The sequence below is a fragment of the Plectrocnemia conspersa genome, unplaced genomic scaffold (assembly GCF_051122295.1).
Source record: "Plectrocnemia conspersa isolate PC_06_02 unplaced genomic scaffold, ASM5112229v1 ptg000005l, whole genome shotgun sequence".
Lineage (NCBI taxonomy): Eukaryota > Metazoa > Arthropoda > Insecta > Trichoptera > Polycentropodidae > Plectrocnemia > Plectrocnemia conspersa.
This window is the reverse complement of record NW_028277169.1, coordinates 19,809,011-19,816,629: the sequence shown is the minus strand read 5'-3', so window position 1 is coordinate 19,816,629 and position 7,619 is coordinate 19,809,011. Positions and strand designations below refer to the sequence as shown.

Here is a 7,619-nt window from a genome sequence, read left to right as displayed (position 1 = left end):
TTATTTGTTACGAGGCAAACACAATTATCAAATGTCAAGTCTTTAGATACAGTTTATCACAAAATTTTAACTGATTATGTTTTTGTAGTAATGTATTTAACTGCCAAAAAAAATATTTTTCATATAGAACAGTATCAATAAAAATATATATTAAATGAAACTATTAGTTTACCTCAAGGTTCACTTTTTGACCAATCAGTCTTATTATTAAATATTAAATATAGTATAAAATGTTATACTCTGTTAAATAATTCATATTTATATTTTTGACGCCTCTTTAACTGCCGGCATTTTACACTTAAGCATATTAAATTGTTTCATATATCTACCCAAACATTTACTCATTCAATATTAATCCTGATTAATTATATTCATTAAAAATAAACTTTGGGAAAAGCAAGCAAAGTGATTCGTACATTTGGACGCCAGAGGGAACGGTAGCGTGGCCGAGCGGTCTAAGGCGCTGGTTTAAGGCACCAGTCTCTTCGGAGGCGTGGGTTCGAATCCCACCGCTGCCATTTCTTTTTATATATTTTTTTTTAAATAAAGTTAAAATATTGTATATACATATATATGTACTTCTATCAGACTCACTAAACAATCAATAATAGCGTTTTTTCAATATTATTTTTTTAAACAATTCTTGCTACGGCACTATATTTGATTCAATATTATTTAGTGCAAAAAATTCGTTACTTAAAAACTATATATACTTCAGTGAGTATCTAGATCCAAGACTCGATTTGAGGGGGCAGGTCGGGGCATTTGCCTCCCCCTTGAATTTGGCCAGAAAAATGCATGTCATTTAATGAAATACAATGAATCTTAATGAAATCAAAACATTTAATTTTTTCTGATTCTATAGAAGAAATTCTTGGGTTATCTCTCAAATAAAATGTAAAAAAAACAGTCACTGATTGGCCAACTTTTGCCTCTCCCTGCAAAAATCTTAAATGAAGTCCCTAGACTCAACTTGTATTTAAGCAATGTATTATACATCAATGATTGAATGTTGAATAATTAATAAAATATTTATTAGGTTAATTTTAAATGAAATCAGCCATGTCAGCAAAGTGCGTTACCCTCTCGCAAATGTACCATCCCCGCGTATCCTTCCCTAACCTGCACTTAGTTAAAACACCGACAAACGCATTATATATGCAGGGGGAATAATGACCATAAGCACCCCACGGGGGGTGGCTGACAATCGTCCGATCGATTTTGTACCCCTAAAGTTTTGGACGCATCAAGAACCAATACCACATATGCAAGTCTAAGTGAAAAATATAATTATTTTACTTTATGTAATAGCGCATAAGAATTTCCCTTAGTGCTTAATTTAAACAAAAAAATCGAATTTTACCATTTTATTGTTTTACATAAAATACTGACCAGAACAGCAAAACATTTGTTAATGGTAATTATATAGATTATTGTTTAAAGTATTGTTATAAAACGCTGTTAAATCCTTGAGCTCACGCATGCTATTTAAAAAATAATAATTAGGGATAATTAAGCAATAATAGCTTAATTTTAAATTACTGGTTTATAGTCAACGAATTATTAAGTATTTAATATTTCCAACCAAAGCACTTGTGTTTTGTTAAAAATATAGGGTTAGTGACTATTAAATAAAACATTTAATAATGTTTTTAACATAAATGATCAGTAACTTTTTAACAAACTATCAGCAAAGCTCCACTTGCTGCTATTAACCCGTCATAGCTGAGAATCATAATAATTCTTTTTTTTATTAATAACTATACCATTTAAAGTAAAAAATAATGTATTACATTCAGTAAAATATTATAACTAAACATTTATTTTAAAAAAATGCATTTAATATAAAAAAAAAACAGTTCATAATTTACTATACTTTATTTATGCTACTATACGTTTGATATAAGTTTATTGTAATGACCAACAACTATGACGTTTTACATTACCATAAGTTCCCGGGTATTTCACATAAATTAACCGGATACTCGGTTAATTTTTACTCGCTATCATATACTGACACAGAGTTATAATATATATTATAAAATATTTGATTCTCCTATTTCGCTAGAATAGTATTTAATTTTAAAAATAAAAAAAAATTGGTAATAATTCGTAAATCACTGACGATAAATAATAACATTATTGTTATTAATTAATTTTTTTTGCACACTTTGGTTTGTTACTATTATATTCTTTAATCTGTGGTTACCATACAGTTGTTTTCGGCACAGCGTTGATCTATTCTTTTTTAGCTCTCCTTTGTAGATATTTGAGTTAATTTGAATTAGCATAAATCTTAAAATTATTCACAAAAGATAATTTATAATAAAATAGTATTAGTGTATGATATTTGAATGTGTATCAGCTCATGTTTTAAATGTAATATGTTGACTTTATGTGGGAGGGAGCAACTTAGTTTTTACCTGGGGCACTAAATAATCTAAGACGAGCCCTGATCCCATTTATAATACATTTTGACTGAGGGTGGTTTTGGGGTATTCTGGTATTAGTTGATGATTATTTATTAATAATCGTTCAAAATATATATATATTTCTTAAGAAATCTACTCAAAATAGACAATAATGTTGTTATGTACTTTTATCTTGAATATTTACTTTTTCGGTTCTTAAGAAAAAGATCGTAGTTGATTTCAAAACTGAATATGAACCATTCTGTTATATTTTTATAGTACAAAGTTGAGTAATGATAATTTAACATTTTTATTAATTAGAAAAGCTTAATTATATTAGACACAATGACGTGCATAACATAACCTCAAATATTCGTATCATAATTTTCTCGGTAAAATATGATTTAATGTAAATAAATTATTTTACAGATTCTTAAAATATTAAAACTTAATTTTTAACTTTCGATATGAAAAAATGTGAAATTAACATATTATTCGCTTGAAGAGCACTCAAAACTTATATAATATAATTAATAATATAACTAATTTTTATTTAACGTGTACTACTGATTATTTATTTATTTTAAAATTAAGCGGCTAATTAAAATAAATACACATTTATTTATTTATGGACTTGCCTTTATTTGCTTTTTTCATAGATAACCATAATCCTAATTATGTATACAAATAAAATTGAACAAACATTTTTATACTCAACAAATAAAAAATGAAAACACAAACATGTTTGTCCTGCCCGTACAAACAAACAATTTTGTCGCGTTTAGATCAATATTAGTCTGGCTAAAAAAATTTTGTGAGTCACTGACACCACGATATGATAGCTTGTTATATAAATAAAAAGTCAAAAATAGTTGTCCTCTTGAGATACAATTATTTTGCGCTCCCGGTTCCAGGTAGCGTGGCCGAGCGGTCTAAGGCGCTGGTTTAAGGCACCAGTCTCTTCGGAGGCGTGGGTTCGAATCCCACCGCTGCCATTATTTTTTATTATTATTTTTAACAAAAAATATGTTCAAAATTAAATGATGTATATTTATATATAATTTATAAAAATATTACATCCAAAGGTTATAAATAACATGTTTGATGTCGTTAAATTATCCGAAGCCATTTTTTTATTAATATTAAATATCAGTATATAATCTGACCTTAGCTCAAATATTTTATTTATTGTTAGCCAGACTAAAAATCGATCGAGCGCCATACTTCTCTCCCAATCTTATCTATTATATACATAGTATATATTTTGTTCCATTTGGACTATTTAATTTTTATCAATTAATATTCTGGGTTATCGGACACGTTAAGGTCAAATATATAACTTTTCACTGCGTAGTATTTGATTCGTAGAAAAAGTAACATTCAAATTTCGGTGAAAATTTTACAGGTTTAATTTAGAATGTGTCATAAATTTGTAGAGGTATTGCGTCGTAGCATAAGTGGTTATGACAAGGTTATCAAATTTAAACGCCTGATTTAATATACCAGGTTTTCAAATCACATTTATAGCAATAATTCATAGCTAAGAAATATATCATAATTCAAGCATAAGTATGTCCATTTTATTACATGATTTTTTTAAACGGTTGTAATCATTGGTACATTACACAAATTCGCAATAGAGCGGTTATCTCTAGAGAGGTACTGCGTGGGGATACATATGAAAATACCGCAACGAAGAATGGCAATAATGATATGCGGATGGAGACGCAACATACGCAATTCAATATATGTGGGGTGACCATTTATGTCACAATATAATCGGGACAGTTGCGTAATAAACTGTTATATTCAGATATTTTTGGTATAAAGTAGTAAGTATAATTTAAATACCGGTATATTGGAATTGGAATCATGAGTACACAAGGTGTGATTAAGAAATAATAATTATTTATAGATTTCAAGGGCTCGTTTTTTAGTACTACTGTTTGTGATGCGTATGTCAATAATTGCCAGCCAGTGGTTGACAACTGTGCTAGTCAAGCCAGCATATTTTTTGTAGTTTAAGGGTAAACTCTTAATCAGATATTATTTTTTTTATTTATTAAGTCTAGTTTATCATTATGAATATAATTGCTAATAACTCATTGGTATGTATAAGTTGTTAATTTGATATGTATCTAAAAAAATACTAATCAACAAACACATTGAAACAAGATTTACCCATAATCAGTGGCGTAGCTATGGGGGCGGGCTGCCCTGGGAGGCACTTGCTTGAGGGTGGCATATTCGCGATGGGATCGTCTAGTGTGGTTCTTAACCCTGAATGCACTAAAACATATATAAATCCACGAATAACAAGAGATTAATAATAACTAATTTATTATTTTAAGAAATGCTGATTTTATGACCCTGAAAAAAATGTATGGGGGGCGGCAATTTTAAGGATCGCCCTGGGCGGCACATAGCTACGCCACTGCCCATAATACTCGTAAAACAAATAATTATTTAAGAATGTGTAGTTTTATGTCATCATAGTGCCTTTTCTCGAAATTGAGTACAGTACTATGTGTAGCTACGCTGCTCTTATTGAAATGTAGTTTTCGTATTTTTATAAAGCAAATATTTAAAATCGATAATTTGGTTGTTTATATTATACTTATACTCTTATTTTTTACATTTTTTTATAATAATAATTATATCATTAATATATATTATAAACAGCAATGGTCCTAATTTAGACCCCTGTGGTACACCGTAAGATATTATTTTCTCTTTGGAATAAGCATAATTTATTTTAACTTTTTGCTTTCTTTTCTTATAAATAATTATTAAAACAACTTTTGACAAGCTTCAAAATATTTTCAAAAGTATTGTGTTTGCACTTTCCAAAAACAATATACAAAACGTTTCTACAAAGCATATCTTTCTTATTAATAGACAGGGGTGCAGATAAGGATCACTAATCCCCAAAGGGTTTCGGTTAGCTGATTTACTATAGTATATGTTATGCGTGTAAACTATAAATGCTATTTAACAATTTAAAAATCCTTTGAAGTCGAAACTACAAATGCTTATTGCAACATCCTTTCATTTTAGATAAACAAAAGGTTGAAAATATAACAATGCACTATTCACGTATACTAATCATACCTTACTCTAAAATAGATTAAATTTTAAAGAATATTAAGAACTGTGTATTTTTCAGTTAAATTATTTTACTATATCACGTGTATTTTTTTATTTATTAAAACCGCTTTTATTAAATGCAAAAAACTAATACACTCATTTCTCAGTTTACGCGGCAAATATGTTCTAAAAAATATCGCGTAAATCGAAACCACGTAAATTAAGGCAAAAGCAAAATTTGTAATAAAACGATCGAATAGTGTGTTCACGTGTTTATAAATTATAAAGTAAGCGAGCAAAATCTTTATCGACATGCGTGCACTCCAAAAAACAATTCAAAGCACACTGCATGGGCAGTGTGAGATGTTCCAGATGTAGGTCAAGTGCAATAAATGGGAGTAACTTACGCGTGGAGTCAAATATTTTATATCAAATATTTATTAAGTGCATGTAGTAAGATAATAACTATGATTGGAAGATGCAACACAAAAAGGTAGTATAAAAATCAAAATAATATTCTAATACATTATTTAATAAATTGCGATCGCAAAATTAGGATCACAACTATCTTACTAAATACAGTATATAATATATTCTTAATCTATCCACGAATACACAATATCCCGTAAAACATAAAAATCAATTTTGCTCCCAGATTAAAAATAAATAACATTGCCCGATAATCGAATCGTCCTTCGAGTAAATTGTGCCATCGAACGGTACTTGGCTTCGCTCCAAGGACATCATTAGCAGTGCTATTGACTTAACTATAACATAAAATTTAATTTGAAGCGTAATAATTATCCGATTCGAGCACTATGTATTGTACATTCGCACATACATATATACGTATGTTCGTTTGTGACAGCAAAATAATTCAATTATCGCACATGACTGAGAAACACGATGACATGCCACGCATAGTCGAACGCGATACTCAATTAGGAATTTGCTGATTTGTGCTCAATACATGCACAGCATGTAATACAATATTTTCTAATATCTTATTATATATAAGTGTAGATTGTTTCTTTGCCTATTTGCCATCGCCGATAAGCCGCCGAAAAATCCTAGGCAGCGTGGCCGAGCGGTCTAAGGCGCTGGTTTTAGGCACCAGTCCGAAAGGGCGTGGGTTCGAATCCCACCGCTGTCAATTTTTTTAAATTTAATTTTGAATACCACTTACATACGCTATTATCGAATTTTATATTATCAGCAAATTATAATTTTGAAAAAAATATTATATTTTTTGTTTTTTTTTATATATAATTATTCATTTCAAACACTTGAATGTAATTGAGTAAATTAATAATAATCGAACTAATATATTAAATTAAATATGATTCTCATAAATTCGTTCTAATGCATGTTGTATTGCATGACGAATCCCAAAATCTTCCAAACCTTCCAGTTTTTGGAATATATTACACACCCTAACTTGCATTAAATGAATATATAAAATGTTTTGCTTTTTTAAATACTAAGTTAATAACATAATGATCATTTTTAAACACAATTATATTATTATTAAGAATTAAACACTGCTTAACTTAATGAAAAGATAAAAATATTAACGGAACCCTATTAATAGTTTTCAGTGAAAATAAAAAAAATCAATCAATATATTATTTTTACCTTTTAGTTATGAATAAAAAAATAGCTTTATAAAAAGAGATTGAGGTTAAAACGATTGCCATATTGTGCAAGAGTAAAAAATGTTTATTTAAATTCATATTCTAATATTTTAAGCATAGTTTAAAACCATATTAAAATCTTTATTAAAATAATATTTTGATGTAATATATCCTCTCTTTATTTTGATTATATTATAGAATTTTCAAACACCTACACAATTTGTTAAAATTAAAATGCCACTATATCAACCATTTGAACATCGAAACGAAAGATCAAAAGTCTCGAAAGTTTTTCTACACAAGAATGGTAAATAAAAATATGACTAAACAATTGCATTATTAATTTAAAAAATTGCATAGATATCCGTTATTAAACCTCAATCTCGCATATTACCGCTGAAAAAACTACTCTTTGTTTCGGAAGGATCTGTGTTATACAGTACATTTTACCTTGCGCAAAATACTTTTGTTTTTCTACCCTATGGCT

At 28.6% G+C, this 7,619-nt stretch overlaps 3 non-coding genes across 3 annotated transcripts; all 3 read left to right on the top strand.

The window, feature by feature from the left end:
• The first annotated feature begins 436 nt into the window (after positions 1–436).
• On the top strand, positions 437–518 carry TRNAL-AAG (transfer RNA leucine (anticodon AAG)). Its single transcript has one exon. It is a non-coding gene; the product is annotated as a tRNA-Leu (tRNA).
• Positions 519–3,324: 2,806 nt separating this feature from the next.
• On the top strand, positions 3,325–3,406 carry TRNAL-AAG (transfer RNA leucine (anticodon AAG)). Its single transcript has one exon. It is a non-coding gene; the product is annotated as a tRNA-Leu (tRNA).
• A 3,165-nt stretch (positions 3,407–6,571) lies between these two features.
• On the top strand, positions 6,572–6,651 carry TRNAL-UAG (transfer RNA leucine (anticodon UAG)). The gene has a single exon. It is a non-coding gene; the product is annotated as a tRNA-Leu (tRNA).
• Positions 6,652–7,619: the final 968 nt, after the last annotated feature.